This window comes from Helicoverpa armigera, chromosome 21, assembly GCF_030705265.1.
Source record: "Helicoverpa armigera isolate CAAS_96S chromosome 21, ASM3070526v1, whole genome shotgun sequence".
Classification (NCBI taxonomy): Eukaryota; Metazoa; Arthropoda; class Insecta; order Lepidoptera; family Noctuidae; genus Helicoverpa; species Helicoverpa armigera.
In genome coordinates this window covers 8,146,821-8,165,311 of record NC_087140.1, presented here as the reverse complement: position 1 = coordinate 8,165,311, position 18,491 = coordinate 8,146,821, and the positions used below count along the sequence as shown (strand labels likewise).

At 34.9% G+C, this 18,491-nt stretch overlaps 1 protein-coding gene across 1 annotated transcript in view; it reads left to right on the top strand.

Annotated features, from left to right (window-relative positions):
• The first annotated feature begins 13,485 nt into the window (after nucleotides 1-13,485).
• The window catches only part of LOC110379294 (octopamine receptor 1), a 76,790-nt gene continuing 71,784 nt past the window's right edge, over nucleotides 13,486-18,491 (top strand). Inside the window, exon 1 of the mRNA XM_049849237.2 lies at nucleotides 13,486-13,569. The gene's annotated coding sequence lies outside the window, so the exon portion shown is untranslated. The remainder of the gene's footprint in view (nucleotides 13,570-18,491) is intronic.

Here is an 18,491-nt window from a genome sequence, read left to right as displayed (position 1 = left end):
AGGAAACTTATTGTGCCTAATAGCGGTTGGGTTAATAGTTGTTTACTTAATGTTGCTATTTGATAATAAGAAGCTTCCGCGTGTCGAAATAATTTATCTATTTTACAAAATTTGGTACTAAAGACTTCATAGTTCACAGCTGGATATATGCTATGTAAGGGGATTACATAAGGAGAATATATTAGGAAGTACGTAAGGGGAGTACATAATAAAGTATATAATAAGTACAAAAGAAAGTTTATAAGGGGAGTACATAAGGAAGTTCATGAGGGGAGTACCTTTATAACGTGAGTAGGTACATAAGGAAGTACATAAGGGGTGTACATAAGCAAGTTCATAAGGGGAGCACATAATAAAGTATATAAGGAAATACATAATAAAGTACATAAGGGGAACTACAAAAGGAAGATTGTAGATTAGAGAAGATAAAGGATTACATTATAGGAGTACCTACAAAAGGAAGTCCATAAGGGGAGTACATAATAAATTTAAATAAGTACACATATCCATTTGAACAGAGCCTTTATCTCTAAAAGAAACAGGTACATGAACGAGACCTAAACACATGGGATCGACGGGGACTTTTAATATTTTATTTGTAATGGTAAATCCACGCCCTCCACGAAAATTTGACTTTCCGGGAATTATTGCTACTGGACCACTACTTTTATGTTTAAATTGACCGGACTAGAATCACGGACGTACCCTTAATTCAGATCTGTCTCATCCCTAACAGGTACTGAAGTATGTGGGATAATATCTTTATAGGGCAACTTAAAAAAGTCCTAAAAGAGGCCAAAGAAATAAGGAATTACATACCAGTACTTTACCAAAACCCTAACCTTGTTTCTCAGCCAATAAAAATGGAATCAGCTGATTAAATAAAGGCCTGCAACACTCAAGACATAATATTACCTCAAATAAAGAACCGGAGTATTTCCCAGTATGAGATCCACGGAGGAAGGAAAGATAGCGGAGATGACATAAGGAAGGTAGGTCAGGCGCCTTCTTGTAGGTCAAGCAACGTACGGTCGGCGTGATCAGTTACTAGAACTAACGTGACGTTCGAGTTCCTTGACAAATCAGAGCCAATCAGTCAAAGATTGGTCTTGATAGATTGGTGATTTTATTTTGAAAATAATGGGTGGGTTTCATAGAAGGTGTGTAAGGGCGGAGATAGTAACGTTCCTCGTTCCCCGAACACCCGCATTTTGGCGCGCTACTTTCTGAAGAGATTTTGCGTTATGACATCTCTGCTAGTCATTTTGTTCTCCATGATCAGATCACATTGATAATCTTATTTTTCACTCAAGGTTTAGGCTTTGGGAGATGAAATTAGGGCCTGTTTCAATGTAAGAGGTTTCGATACGAAATTTATTAACAGGCGGTAACTAGACTTGGTATTGCGTGGGATTTAACTAAATCTAGTAGCTTGAATCTGTTAGTGGGTAGTCATATATAGCTACTAATCATAATCTAATATCTAGGTATAGGTATGTGGGTATTTCCGTACTAGGTAATATTATATTATTTGCCCGGCTTTCAAAAATTACTGAACCGGTTTGAATGTTTGATAAACACATAGTGTACCTAGAGCCTCGAAAAAGATATATTATAGGCTATTTCCTTTTTATTAGTAGAAGTAGGTGCTTAGTTCGGGTTCTGTGGTTCCTGAGAAGCACCTCCAAGTAAAAAAACTTTCAGCTTTTTAATCAAAGTTTATAATATCATTGTAGATACCAGAAACTTTATCCGAGGTTCAAGCTATTTTGGGCTATATTTCTTTAATTCCCAAATCGTCAAGAAGAACCTAATACGCCGTAATTCCGGAAGAAACGGATGCCTGTCCAATTTACAGTATTAAACGGTTTATATTATGGTATGAATGTTACAAGCTATCAATATAAAAAGATTAAAAAAAACTTACTTTTACCAGAGGTTTTACCTGGTTAATGAGAAACTTTCTTCCTGCATTCGGTTAACAACCATACCTACACACACACAGGCAAACTCACAAACACCCAGACACACACGCGTGCAAACACATACACATACAATTTCCATTAAATAATAATACCTAGTGTGATTATCTCTCATAAAAAGTTAGACAAAAGGATATACGGTTACAAAAAAGTGGGTCCTAATGGAGAAGAACCGTTCAGTTTGTGTAATCGGTAAGTAATCGTATGAAGAAATATAAATTCAATAACTTCTGAAGAAGATACTTGTAACAAGTAGGTATATACTTACATTTGAAGTCGCTGGGTGGCTTTTCCAAAACTTTCACAAAGCAACCCGTAGTCTGGAAGTTGGTGATTGATTCACCGTGCATCGGAGGGCACGTAAATGTCGGTCCTGCGATGTCCTGCACAGCTGGCTGATCTCCTTATATGAGAACAGCCGCCGTGGGTGAAATCGGCCGTGGACGCCATTAAATATGTAGGTACGTCGTCAGCAAAAATAAAATATTTGATTGCGCTCTATAGCCAAGTTTATACTCAGTGGCCGCCGAATTATTTTTGCTCTAAGAATAAAAAATATAAGGAAGCAGGCGTAACAATATAAATTGTCATTTCTTTCTTGCTTAGGAAATATTAGAATACTTATTTAATTTTTTTTTCCTTCTGACATAGATAAAAATACCTTGTTTGGTTTGTTTTTGTAAAAATTTTCCCTCAAAGGGTTTGGGAAAACTTTAAGACTTGGTTTTACGAAAGAGTTTCTTAAGTTATTATATGATCGTAGTGAATTAGAATATCATTGCGTAGATAATAGTTTTGTGAAACCTAGTAAATATGATGAACAGTTCAAATGTGGTTCATAATAACTTCTTCCTTAAAAATTATTCGCGCACAAAAGTTGCAATTACGCGGACATTTTAGAATGTTCAACCGTAATTAGTTACTGTTTACCTACAATGCAAATAGGTAAGTAGACTAGAACAAAAAAAAAATGTGCCGCATTTCTCAGGAATCTCGCTAAGTACAAAACACCCAGTTTTTTTTTCATCAAAACAAAATCACTTCATTCTGTATCAATATTTAATTTTCTCAAGATATTAAACGTAAGCTAAGTGAAAAAAAAGCAACTGCGCCATTTCATTATAAAAAAACATGTCACACAAAATTTATTTAATAAACCTATAAAAAATATTAACGTTAAAATATCACCGTTACCCAAAAATAGAATGTTTGGTACAAAAAGTAATTTTATCTGTTATGAGAAAACTAATATCTTTACATTACGCCACGCCACGACTTGACATAAATCAGCCGTCAATTTGCCATTAGCCATTCAGCGTTGGACATAAGAAAGAAGGAAGCATATTTACTTTCATTACTTTTGGGCCACAAATTATGAAGATATAGATGGTATTTTTCTTAAGAAGGAATACGTATATTTAGGTACCTATATCCACCTAGAGGACATATGTAATATATTTCTATTGTACCTACATCTGGTTTGGATATGTCACTCAATAGTATCAATAAACGGAAAAATTATAGTGGTTGTTTTAAAAACTTCTCCGCTCCGTTCCACCAAAGCTTTTCTTGTCATGTAACTTTGCATCTCCGAAGTTAGCCATTAGATGTTTCGTGTAAGTTGTGTTTTCTTTATACATTGTCCCTAACTTGATTTAAACAGAGCTACTCGATAAAAATCTTCATAATTTCTTTAACATAGCGTAACCAAAGTATAATTTTTCAGTAATTCATTTTCAAATATTTAATCTCCTACAACCGGGTGCTTCAGTAATTGAAATATTGCTGAAAGTGCCTACTTTTCATACTTTCGACAGATACTTAGGACGTTACAGGCTTATAGCCAGACTATCCACATTTAATTATGATAATTAATCATTTTAATCGCTTCTTAAACCGAGTTTGGAAAGGCATTATTCTTGTCTAGAAAGTTAATCAATTTAAGGTAAGTATTTATTATTTAATCGATACTAAATACTTAGTTGGAGATAGAGTTATTTTCATCTGGGGCTGGTGTAAAAGTTGGCAAGATGTTTAGAGTCGGGATTTCACCAGTGTATGTTTAAATATGTAAAAGTTAATCGATAAATTTTTGAATGAAAGGTTTAGACATCTGTGAGCTGTTTTTTTTTTCAGAAGTTATGAACACGGATACCACCATGACCTAGGTAAAAGTTGCCCAATATATAACTTGTAGAATATTCATATAGGTAAGTTACAATCAATTCTTCCTACAATATTTCATCGTCATCGATTCAAACATTTAATTTCAGCTCCTCAAGTGATTACTCAAAAATATAACAATAACAACTTGTAATTCCAAGGATTACGCTGCACAAACGCGAATTTCAAATGCAGCAAATTCTTCATTAAAAACTGACGAAAAAGTACAACTACAAAATTCACGTTTAAAATATGACTGTACGGAAATTTTACCAACCATTTCTGTAAATAAAACACAATAGAATTATTTTCAGCCACACTTTAGAGATGATGTACTGCTTTTCAAACACCACATCATAAATTGTTCACTGCCAGCCAACAGAACATATTATAATTGTATTCCACGTTGGAACATAAAATTCACAAATATAGAGCAAGTATTTTGTAGTGTAAAACTTTTGTTTCAAACGTTATTACGTGAAGGTATTTAACAAATAAAATATGTAAATAATTGTAATTACTAGGAACTGAAGGCTAGTAGGTAGGTTTCTGCCGTCATTTGAACATCTTTGGCAGCCGTCAAGGGTAGAAGTCTGACTACCAGTCTCACCTAGGGGTATTGGGTAAACCGGGTAACTGTCAGGTTGACAAGGTCAGACAGGCAGTCGCTCTTTGTAAAATACTGGTACTCAGCTGCATCCGATTAGACTGGAAGCCGACTCCAACATAGTTGAGAAAAAGACTAGTCAGATGAACAGATATTCTTTCTAATCCTGAACTAACTCAATATAAATCTGTCTGTTTTAAATTGGTTTAACGTTGTACGTTTTCACGGTAAACCGGTTAAACCAATTTAAAGTTTTCGTATCCACATAGATTGAATGCTTTGGCAGGACCTACGTTAGTTTTTATCCAGGTGCGTAAAAAGGTGATTTTACGGTCGGAGAGCAACTAGAAAGATCGTTATGTACCTAACTTTAAATAATAACATTTATGTCCTTGGCTTTTTACCCTGATAATATTGAGGTAATTTAACCGTGCAATTCCCTTATTAACGTCAATATTTTTGACCAGCTTCCGACCGAGGTTTCACCCGATTCCTGGAGTAATTTTACTCATACATATGAAAAGTAGGTAGTCCTTTCTCAAGACTATCTGTATACCGAACATAATTTAAATCGGATCAGTAGTTTAACCGTGAAAGTACGAAAGACAAACAGACAGTTAGTTTCACATTGACAATATTATTTAGTATGTATGGAAGTAAGAATCAGTAGGCAAAAGATACGTAGGTACTAACTCCATGCTTATGACTTTCTATACAAGGATATGCTATCATTGCTTAATTACAAACATACGAGTATTCACACTACATGTGACTTGCTAAATAATTACATCAGCCTGTACACGCAGGTTTAAAGTGACAGTTAAAGGGTGTTACGGCCTCATAAAGTTAAACTGACACTTGGAGATAACGAGGTTTGTGTATGACTTGTAACACAAGGGTATATGTCGTAATGTGAGCATGGGTTTGTAAAATTAAGTTGTGTCATGTAATACTGTTCCTAACATCAAAGCTACTTCTAGCACACAAGATAACCGATAGGTATCATAGAGTAAAAATCATAAAAACAATTTTGCTTAAAAGAGTAAGAAACATCCAAACTTTCACTTCATGATGTTAGTGTGGTGAATTTGGTTAGATATTATGAATTAACACAAATTTAAAGCTTTTTACTAATATATAAAAAAAAACTTTTAATAATATAGTCCCTGTGTAATTCAACAGATACATCAACTTCAACGCAATTGCATAAAAGGTATAGGTATAATGTATACCTAAAGCCGCGTACGCACGTACGAACAAATTTGTTGCGTTACATGATATGCAACAACTTGGTTCGCACGTGCGTACCACTATCGAACATCGAACACTCTGTTCGTCAAACATGTTCGCGGCGATCCTTGTAGTGTGTTCTGTATGGACGGTGTTCGAAGCGCTTTAATAACTTCACAATCGACCACTTCCAACGGCGCCGTCAAGGCTACTAAGATAGAGTTCACGACTGTTGTTCGCGAACTCGACCCGAACTATGTTTGCGTTCGTGTTCGAATATGCCGTCCATACGTACGAACCAAATGTTCGGGTCTGGTGTTTGTGTTCGCTATGTTCGTGTTCGTACGTGCGTACGCGCCTTTACACGCTTATCCTTAGAACATGATTTAGAAAATCGATATTTAAAGTGACAAAATATACAAACTCTAAACGTATTAAATTAACCACTTCTTGTTTTAAGTAATTACTACTTAAAGCCTTAAGTAGTGATTAAATTATTTTGACCTATAAACGTTGCTTAAGCATGTCTTAAGTAATGAACAGATAATGACATAAAAACATACTAATTTCTCAACACTACCGGAATGTTGGTAGCTTAAAAAAATATTTGTCATCAAAACGTTGTGTAATGGCAACAATGGCATCCGTAAAATATAAAATTAAAAAGTTGAGCTGTCAATAAACCGGAAATGAAAAATCAGCTGGTAAGAATCCAGCCATTTTGATAATTAGCGGGTTAAACAAGGGTGTGAGGCTACTTAATTTGACAGCTCATTTAAGACATTGCTAAGAAAATGATTTATTTCAGCCACGTTTATAAGAAAGATTTTTTCTTAAACATCTCTTAAGTATAACTTATTATTTTATAAGTAAGGCTGTTCTTCTTTTAAAGCTGGTTAAAAACTATCGCAACTAATCCAGATCACTTTACCTGTGTCCCAAAACCTGTAACACTACAACAAACAACCCAACTTTAATATTAGTAATTTTATAAGGATTTATGAAACACTGATCCATGGAGAACTAAATGATTAGCGGAGGTGCCATAACGGAAAATCGCCTGAGAAAGTAGCGCGCCAAAATGCGGGTGAGCGGGGGACGAGGAACGTTACTGTCTTCGCCGATATACGCCCTCTTTAGACCCGAACATTTTTTGTAGGGCCAAAAAAAACTTTACAAAATAATAGAACCGACTTCCAAAAACAGTCATAAGCATATTATGTAGTTGTTGCACTACTCGATCGTATAGTGCAAAGGTCTCGTCACCATACGAATAATATAAGCCCAAACAAGAGGTAGTTTACATATTCAGTTGTTGAGTTCCCTCGACTTTCTCTGGTCTCCATCATCAGGGCACTTCCAAACCTTCACTGCTGCAAAGGAAATTAAGAACGTCCTTTTTTGAAGTCGGTTAAAAATCGTTGACAGATGTCTCAAAGAACCCGAACGCTACTTTAGTTCACTCGTAACTGATCGTCTTGGTCATGCCCACCATACAAATTTGACCTAGACGAAGGCACCTGACCTACCTGCATTATGGCATCTCCGTTTCTCTTTGCTTACTCCGTGTGAAACACTGACAGAATTTCAGCCGTTGTATGAGCTGAAATCCGCCATGTTTTGAGCCCATAGTCTCGTGTGCTAGCGTATTAATTTAATACTAAACTTTAGTATAGGGATGGGAGAAATATGTCGATGATTTTGTAAAACTATTTAGTGTTATAGGTAAGTACTTACGTAGTATATATCCGGATGGGAGCGTTATGACCAGTGTTAAATGTTATTGATAAAGTCCCTGGTAGCCTATCAGGTACTTATCTGACAGTTAATGTTAAAGGCATCTCGAACATTATTAATTATATCTCTGCCACACTTAGTGAGTTGCTATGACAGAGTTTTAAGGAAGACATAAGATTACTTTTGAGTATTTAGAGGTAAATAAATTGCTATAACAGAACAAGAACTTTAAAAAATTAAGTACGTTGAGTTTCAGGAACACCTAGTTTTAGCTATTAAGTCAAATAACTCACCTAGTTTACCTTTGAAAGCCTCTAAAAATAAAACACTATCTCTTCCATTAAATAAACAATAAACGAATTTTAATAATGAATAAACTGAATTTATTGAATAAATAAATGTAGGACAAATAAACAATGTATTGAATGAAATAATTTTGCGAATACTTCAAAAGTTATTATTTAATTTTATAAATTGTTTCGTTATTTTCAACAAGTTGTACCTAAGTGTTTTTTGGATGAAAATAATCAGGAAACTTTTGTAAATATTTTTATTCTTCCATTAGCAGTCGATTTCCAATTGTAAGTTATAAAAAAGTTGTAATACATTAATCTACTTTTCAATATTATAAAGCTGGAGAGTTTGTTAACTACTGTTCCAATATTAAATAAATTATTTCATTATTGGATAGCCCATTATTAGTACAGAAAGCCTCTAGAGGAAGCTCGTAAGCATATAAACTTCAAGCATAGCAAAATAGACTTAGAGAATATTGCAGTCAGAAAATCTATTTACTTTTCCTCGTCAGTTTATCTATTTCGACAAGGTATAATAATATAGGTATGGATAGTTTGACAAAATGAATCATATACTATATCACTTCATATTTTTTATCGATAACCATAGGTACGCTACATCACTATTCAAACAACATATTGCAGCCGTGGTCGACCGCGTTTATAACCATTCAACAGTATAGCTAATTCAGGAATTCGCTTCAATTCCTACACATTGAGGCTCGTGGCAACATTTTGTGCAATGTATAGAAAGCAAAACGTTTGAGAGGCAACTGTTGATGAAAATTATTGAAATCTACCTACTATCTAATCGTAGTTGTAAAAACTGAATTCTTTTTGTAAGTTGTGGCTGAAATGATATTAAAAAAAATAGAAACAAAATCGACTTCCAAAAATATAAAATGAAAACGAAGAGTGAAAAAATATCGCTCTTAAAGTCGGTGTTTTGATAAGGATATATGGATATATGCCGATTTTAGATTGCTTAGCCAAGTAGGATGTGAAGAATTATACGTTTAAATATAATTTATAGAATTGCAGACCAAAATTACCTACTTATTTACTTTCTCGATTAAATTCAACTTATCAACGCCAATTTTTTCAGACAATACTTCTTTCTAACAAGTTTATTCACCTAAAACAACCAGCCATTACTGTTTATCATAACTGTCAACGATTTTAAGGGTCCAAGCCATTTTCTATTATATTCAAAACTGTATTCAATGAGTTTTTATTCAAACCCTCAATGAAGACCATGGAGACTGAAATGACTAGCGGAGGTGCCATAACGGAAAAACGCCTAAGAAAGTAGCGCGCCAAAATGCGGGTGAGCGGGGGACGAGGAACGTTACTGTTTTCGACCTTACACACTTTCTTTGGGTCCGAACATCTATATACATATATAAAAGAGTCGTGTTAGCTACACATTTTATAGCTCAAGAAAGGCTGAACCGATTAAGCTTAAAATTAGAGGGCATGTAGCTTAGACCCGGGAGAAGGATAAAAGATAGTTTTTGTAACCATACGGGACGCGGGTGAACCGCGGGCAGAAGCTAGTTTTTTATAATACCAATAATCGTTGACAGTTGTCTCAAAGAACCCGAACGCCTCGTTAGTTCACTTGTAACTGATCGTTTTGGTCTTATTTACCGCATGATTTTGACCTAGAAGGAGGCGCCTGACCTATCTGCATTACCACCTCTGCTCATCTTTCCTTACTCTGTGATGGAGACTCTGAATAGACTGAAAACAAGATGATTCAGCCTTTTTCAGAGAGCAGTTATTTTTCAGCGTGACAGCCTGAAATTGTCCAGGTCGTCTAGGGAAATCAGGCCATGTAATCGTAGTTAGAATGAAATTATTTAGACAGGAGATAATATTTAAACGGTTTTCAAGCACAGGTGGTAGTTGTGATTTGTTTTTGTTTGGGAAAAGCTTTTTTTTGGCTATTTTCGCAGATTCCTTAGGGATAAAATTCGTGATGAAAAGATGAGATGGATAAAACAGACAATCTTTCAGATTTTTAGACGTCGAGATGACGTAATAGTAAGATAATCTGCAAAAGTAAATAAAAATACTTCCCAGGTCCTACTAAACTTTTCGTTGTCCGGTGAAGAAATCAAACCCGCAACACAAAAGGCACCAATGGATGCAAATTACCACACCATCATATGTACGTGCCGCCATAAATATATTCATTATGATCTGTATTGGTGACCCATCCAAGACCTGACCGCAGCGAGAGTAGCTTAACCTTAATTGAACTATTATAGTTAAGATATGAGCCACTCTTACTCCGAAAGTTCTTATTACAGTTCAAATAGAACTGCAAAATAAATAACGAAGAAGGAAGTAGTATATCATAATTAATTAGTCGAAAATAATTAATTGGACGTAATTATAATGAGTTATTGTAAGACGGGGCTTAGTTAATATTAATGTAGAACTTTATCTGATAAGCCTTTGTTAATGGATACTGTAATTTTCGTTTTAATTGTTAATTTCTTTCTGGTGTGAAAATGACGGATATAAAATTATATTTTATGGTAATATTTTTAGAGCAATGATTATGAAAAACCATGCAAGTATATTTATGATTTTTTCTTCCCCTATATGGTTTATTCCCCATTTTTTTTTAAATGGCTGTAAAAATAATATTTTCGAAACGTAAGTGAAAACCACAGAAAACCTAAATAACCAAAAAAAAAATCAAAAATATCAAAAGCTCTACCAGAATAACAATGAAAAAGGATACCTGCATAAAAGTATAAAATTCCATAGACCACAGAATTCCCAACACGCACCAAAATATCACAGCAAAAGTCAGTCCAAAAAAAAAAGAAAACTTAGCTACGCATATACTATACGATATTTTGAAAAATGGGAGCATTTTTCACCAATCAAAAGACGACCAACGTAACAGTAGAAAATATATAGTTGTAGAGTACGGAGAACCAAATGACTAGCAGAGATGTCATAACGCAAAATCTACTAAGAAAGTAGCGCGCCAAAATGCAGGTGTTCGGGGGACAAGGAACGTTACTAGATTCGTCTTTACACGCATTCTATGGAACCTAATCATTATTTTCAAAATAAATCACAAATCAATCAAGACCAATCTTTAACTGATTGGTATATACGTAAGATGGATATATACGTAAGATCGATAACAACGTTAACGCGACGTTGGTCTGCAGACCACTTGGAAGGCCTCCAGGGACCACCAGTCGTCCGCGGACCACCGGTTAAGAACCACTGATCTAAAGCATCCAAAATTTTTGGATATTTTTGTTGCCTATTGCACTCGTGGTTACAGCGTGAGCTTCCTAACGAGTGTCCGATAGCGACTTCAAAACGTTATCGTTTGATTTGACAACGAGGCGTTTTAGTTCTAGTAATTTAACAGTGGGGTCCACTATGGCTAAAGCCTGCCGGGCCTACAGGATTGCTCTAAAATGTTTCCGCGGCTCTGGTATAAAGGGCTTAAGAAGGAACATGGTGGGTTTTAGTCAGTAAGAGTCTGACACTCCCTCTCGCTGCACCCACAGCAGGAGGGGTCATAAAAAAAGTAATTTTGACCTACAAAAATGTGAGTGACCTACCTTCCTTATAGCATCTCCGCTATCTTTCCTTCCTCCATGTTGTAGAGTGAAAAACGCGCGTTTTGCTCATCGGTTTTTTGTATTGAAATTCGTGAACAAAACAGTGAGAGAGCCAGGATTGCAGTTTCCCCGTTTGCTCGTACAAAGCTGAAATATTTTCCACCTGCTAACTGATTTCTTTCCAATTCGTTGCTTCGCGGTTTTTGTATTTGTATTTACAGCTGAGTGATATTTTTAACTGACTTTTGAAAAGAGGAGGATGAATATTGTTACTGATTTGTATGAATGATGAGAGAAGTCATTATCTAACGTAAGTATGTACTTAGTTATCATGGATAACTACCTATAAAAATAAAATTTTTGTGGTTACAGGTACCGACTGAATCATTGAAAGCTTTGCAAAAAAAATTGTCTCAATTTTTATAGAGACCTTTATACATCTTTTAGCCAAGACTGTAAATACTAAATACTAAGTAATTTGCAACCAATAAATGTTTATTTCTATACGTATTAGTTTTAAGTATTGTATCGTCAATTATTTATGTATTGTATTTTCTATGCCCTAGTGGCCTAATTAAAGGAACGAATAAATAAATGCATTGATCATATTCCATTTCAGTTCACACACAACTGCCAAGAACATTTCCATATCATCCAAGGCCATGGGGGTGAACACACAAACACACTTAATTACTCCCCTTATATCTAACTTTAGCAAAGCCTCGGGGTTATTTCGAAAGCAACCAGCTCGCGAAAACCACTTTCCATCAGCTTTCAACGTCAACCTTGAAAGTGCATCTAACAACATATAAACACGAAAACTTTGGATTGTTTAACAGTTATTTTATGACTAGTTTCTGCCTGTGGTTTTGTCTGCAGAACCGTGAATAGTGTCGATATAGGTGAGAAGTTTATTTTGTCTGAATTACCTCATGAAACTTTAGGATACTTATAAGCATGTACACATATTTTGAGATTTACCAGTTTATTAAAAACTAGTTTCCGTTAGCAGTAGCAGGCCCACGTCCCGTGAAAACTTCACCGCGTACCGTATAAAAAGTAACTTATAGCCTTTCTCGATAAATGTGCGGTCTAACACTGAAAATATAATCGTTAAAATGTCTAGTCTAATAGTTTCTGAGATTGGCTCGTTCAAACAATACCAGCTTTTTAAATATAAGAACCTACGAGTACACAAAATGTAAAAAAACCGGCCAAGTGCGAGTCGGTCTCGCGCACGAAGGGTTCCGTACCATTATGTATAAAATGGACAAAAAAATCACGTTCTTTGTATGGGAGCCACCCAATTTATTTAATTCTTGTTTTCAGTATTTGTTGTTATAGCGGCAACAAAAATACATCAACTGTGAAAATTTCAGCTCTCTAACTATCACGGTTCATGAGACAGCCTGGTGACAGACGGACGGACGGACGGACGGACGGACAGAGGAGCGAAAACAAAAGGGTTTGGGTACGGAATCCTAAAAATGGATCAGTTTGAAAACCTCCCCCTATTCGAAATCGTTTTAAAAGAAATCCGTTACATCACATGTAGATTGAAAACTTTTTTTCTATCTTATTTATTCACATTCCAAAACAAAACACAAAGTAATTTCAGGCAAACAAACCTAAGGTGAACGACATAGATTCTAAGCGTACAGAACTTTTGTTTCAGCCTGAAACTCGCTCCCATTGAGGGCAAGACTTCAGTAGCTATTCAGCAGCGAGAGAGAACGGATGTCACTCGAACGAAAATTTCTCGAAAATACGTGAACTTATAACTGTAAAATACATTTATAAATATAAAATAAATAAGTGTATTATATATTTTTTTCTAAAAAGTGTAAGTTGGATTGGTTGAAAAATAGTTTTTTTGATAAGTAGTGTTGTGTTGAGAAACAGTGTTGGAACTTTGTGAAAGTTTTGTGTTTAACTAGTTGAAATTAGACAGGGTGAGTTTAAATTGTGATTGATTAAGGTATGACTAATAGGTTTATAGTTTGATTAGATTTTGTATTGCTCAGTTAGCGTGTTAATGCTGAATTGGTGTTACATGACTGGTATATTAATTATTGTTAAGGACTTTTTGACGTATGGTTTTGATGCTGTGTGGTTTTTGGAAAAGTTAACAGAATTTATTCTTATTTGTTTATTATGAAGACTTTATTAATAACTGCTAAAAATCCTCAAAATTAACCAAGTAATCAATTATTTTAAAAGTACTTATTCTAGAGTGAATTCATAGAGCTATATTTATTAACGTAAGAACAATATTTTATATTCGTGATTGCGAGAGAAATCTGAAAGAACGAGAAATATTAATACTTATTAATAAATAATTATTAACTGACGACCTAAGAGATTTGGCATTGAAATTGACGAATTTAGCCTTCTTCGTATTATCTACAAATCGCGTATATTAAAAGATAGTGTGTGGCAATCACTAGGAACTTTTAATTTGAATATCGCCCCCACATTGACGTCAATTTTGATACATTTACGTTTGACTCCCTGAAGCAATTTCCTCGTAGTCAATACGTCAAACTTTTGATACGTCGGAAATAATAAAATTAATGTGAGAAGTAATAGCTGGCTGTTTTCTGTGGCTTTACTTGCTTTGTGAGGGAAATACTTCCCACAATGACTGGATAAAAAGTATTTTATATCCTTTTTCAGTTTGTGTCTATGTGGGGACTAAATTGCATTTAAATCGTTTTAGTATCTAATTTTGGTCTGAAGCGGTTGAGAGACAAATGAACTTTCACATTAATCGGTATTAGTAAGGATATGGGAAAATGGGGTTTCAGAGAGGTTTTGTATGTTTTTTTAGTATTAATACTTAGACAGATACATAGATGTGAATATATTTATGACAACTAGCTATACATATGTTTAGTTGCTTGAAGCTTTTAAGTAATAATAGGGCGACATTTACGTGTCTCGGAAGTCTTTACGGTGATGAGAAATCGACTAAAATATACGTTTGAGGTAACTGAAGTCCTTTTTGATGGTTTAAAGGTTATAGATCTCGAAGGCTTGTCCATTTTTATACTAGCAAGCCTATTAGCCTACATCTAAAACAAAATAAAATTCGTCAAAAATAGGTACATATATTACAGAGTAATATTTATCATTTCCTGTCTTAGAAGCTACGTTAGAAATATACCTTCATACTTCAAATAACTAATGTTCATGACTACAGGATCATGTTTCGTAATTGAGGGTCCTAGCTGTCATTTGTACATCTTTTGAAATCGATACGGGTATTCAGAAGCTAGTAAATGTCAATCAATCTTACCAAGGGATATCGAGTTGCTCGGGTAACTGTGTGTAGGAGGTCAGATAGACAGTCGCTCCATGTAAAACATTAGTGCTTAGTTATATCAATTTAGAGTAAGAGTATGCGGGATATTGCAAACTTTTAGTCGGCCGATAGTTTGTTTGGGCTCATAAATCAGCATGAAGATGAATGGTAGGATGCAGATTACAAAGATCAAGTATTTAATCGGTATGACACCGACTGAAAACTTTGATTGGAATCAAGATTTTCTACAACATTTCTTTTCTAACTATCGGTCAACTGTCGGCCGACCGTTTAGTCAATAATGTGCTGGCATTATTAAACTGGAAGCGGACTCTAACATATTTATTTATTTAATAGTTAAGGTACACACACATAATACAGACAATAAGAAAAAATAGAAAACATAGTACATAGGCACATAGCTTATTTCCTAAGAAAAAATATTTTTTTATATTTATTTTTGAAAAGGCAAAGCATATTTTTATTCCGGAAAAAAACAAGACGGTTTCTGGATTTTCCAAAAATGAAATATCAAACATAATTGCAACTGCCTCAAAATAAAAATCTTACCAGGAAAATAGCTTTACAAACTCTAGTTTGTGAAGCAAGTTACAAAGGCTTATATAATATTTAATAAAGTTTATACGTGCTGCAAATTCTTAGCTTTGTTTACTCAGCTTCTTGTTTCAGAATGGGGTTGTGTTTATATAAGTATAATTTAATTTCTTTGTTAGAATAACTTCAGGAATTTGACGGTACCTGGTTGCTATGTGCTTAAAAATTTGCTGGACTGGAGTAATGTGATTTTAGAAGTCGTCCGGCTATCCCTTTTCAAAGCAGATACAACTCAGAATCAAAGTTTTATAGAGACTAACTAGTTACTGGGGTTACGTCATAAATTACTCAATAGTTACCTACTGCGTATTGCGTTATAAGTAATTGTGATATAATAATGATTTTGACACAATAATAAAATTGAATAAGAAATTCTTCTTTCTGCCCTGTTCTCAAATTGTTTGGGGTCGTCGGAGCAATGATTTCCGCTTCCATTCCTCTCTGCCAGAGGTCATTCTAACATCCACTCCTTTCTTATTCATGTCTTTTTTCAGACAGTCAATCCATATTTCCATTTGTCTATCTCTCCATCCATCCACACTCCTACTTAACACACTGTTAATAGCATTAATATACCGAATTATGACTTAATTCAATTGCATTTAGAAATTAACCAGACTAAACCAATAAACCAGAAAATAACTTAACAATAAATAACGTCTCAAAAATAATTACAGCTTATCCAATACCCCAAGCGCACTCAAAGTAACTTGAAGTTATTTTTCTCCAAAAATAATAACACAAGATTCTCAAGTTACACTTAAGCTGAATCACCCAAGTTAAAACGACTTCACTTGTCTTTTATCTTGTAACTTAGCTTTACTTAATTAGCATAGTGGGTCTAATTTTATTTGGCCATAATTTTAAAGACGGACATTATCTCTTGGTATCATGTTTTTAGGATTCCGTAGGTGTAAAATGATCCATGTTCTAGTCATATGATTTTTTTCTGTAGAGTGTCACACTCATCATCCTCTGAGCCTTTTTCCCAACCATGTTAAGGTCGGCTTCCAGTCTAACTGGATTCAGCTGAGTACCAGTGCTTTACAAGGAGCGACTGCCTATCTGACCTCCTCAACCTAGTTACCCGGGCAACCCGATACCCCTTGGTTAGGCTGGTGTCAGACTTACTGGCTTCTTACTACCCGTAACGACTGCCAAGGATGTTCGATAAAAGCCGGGACCACAAGTTTAAAGTGCCATCCGAAACACAGTCAATGGTGTATAAGATATACTTAGTCAAGTGTCACACTAAGGAGACATTATTTTTCCAATTATTCCGTCATAACCCTTACCAATATTATGAATGTGAAAGTAATTTTGTGTGAAAACTACTAAAGCGATTTTAGCTTTCAATGCCAGAGAAGAACATAGGCTACTTTTAATCAGCTAGTTTATCAATAATTTTTCAAATCGTACCATCGTTTACAAAGACTGCTGTAATAATGCTCGCATTTCTCTAAAATCTTACCTCCAAGACAAATCTTATGTTATATTATTTCTCAATAGCTAAAAATCCATTTGTAATCTTCTGTATGAAATATAGTGGTATTTTTCATCGATACCTATTTTGTCAGCCTCCCACTCGAGTCCTGCAAAAATATAGCCGAGATAAGTACAAATTGACCTAGAGTTTACTCGATCAATCCATGCTTTTGGACAAGTCTGTACTAATACCTATATCATCTTTACTAATACTAGATGTTCCCTGCGGTTCCACTTGCGTCCCAAAGGCACAGGCCACCCCCAACTGAACGATAAAATAAAGTATGCCATATCTTTTCTCAGCACTAGATAGTCTACCAAATATCATTAAAATCGGTCCAGTAGTTTTGACTTGAAAGCGTGACAGTCAGAGATACTTTCGCATTTATAATATTACTAGCGACCCGCTCCGGCTTCGCACGGGATAACAGTATTCCCCTACTCATATAAACCTTCCACTTTAATCACTTTATCTATTAAAAAAGCGCATGAAAATCGGTTGCGTAGTTTTAAAAATTTAAGCGTACAAAGGGACATAGGGACAGAAAAAGCGACTTCGTTTTATACTATGTAGTGAAGTATGGATTGTACGAAGACAGAAAGAGCAACTTCTCATTTATAATTATGAACAAGGTAAGATTATTTAAAAACGGGGAGCTAAAAGCGAAAATAATCAGACTTTTACATTGATGAACTTAGCAAGGAAATAAGGACGGAATACCTACGGAACCTCCAACGCTCGCTACGATACACACTTTGGGGTTTTTTGTAAGAAACACTTTACTTTGTTATTTAACCCTCTTGTGCAATTAATTTCGTGAAAGATGCTACTTAGTAGCCGTTCTCAAAAGTGAGTTGTGTTTAAAATCTTGGTGATATTCAGAGAAAGATTATGCTTTGTGTAAACTTGGAGTTTTTTCCCATTCAATAGACTCAATCCTCACTGTCATTATGAATACAAATAGCGCTATCACGCCTAAATCACTGAACTGTTTAAATACATTTGATGAAGAAATAGTCTAGGGCCTGAGGATGGAAATAGGCTACTTTATACCTGGTTGTGAGAGTCAGTTCTCTCAGGATTCGGGTGAAACCGCGGTGACCAACTAGCTTCACTTATTACACTATTGGCGTTATCCGACTCTAGATAAAAACAAGTACATATTTACCTTAGTTATAGGCGATAACAAGTCAAATAATAATGTAGTAATAAGCCCCGCACCCACTCCAGTAAGGTTGCAACCAGTAAGGTTGCAAGAAATGCAACCAGTAAGGTTGCAAGAAATGTGGGTTAAAAAAAGAAAACTAAAATTGTCTTATTTCTATTTTTATAGAATCTTTGCTAGAATATTCAATTGAGATAAAGGGTGACCGATGGAGCAGGAAACTAAATGTTGACCTAAAATAGGATTTCGTTCTTAAAAAGACTGACGTGGGATAGACCCAGTAAGGACAATTGAGATAAAAATA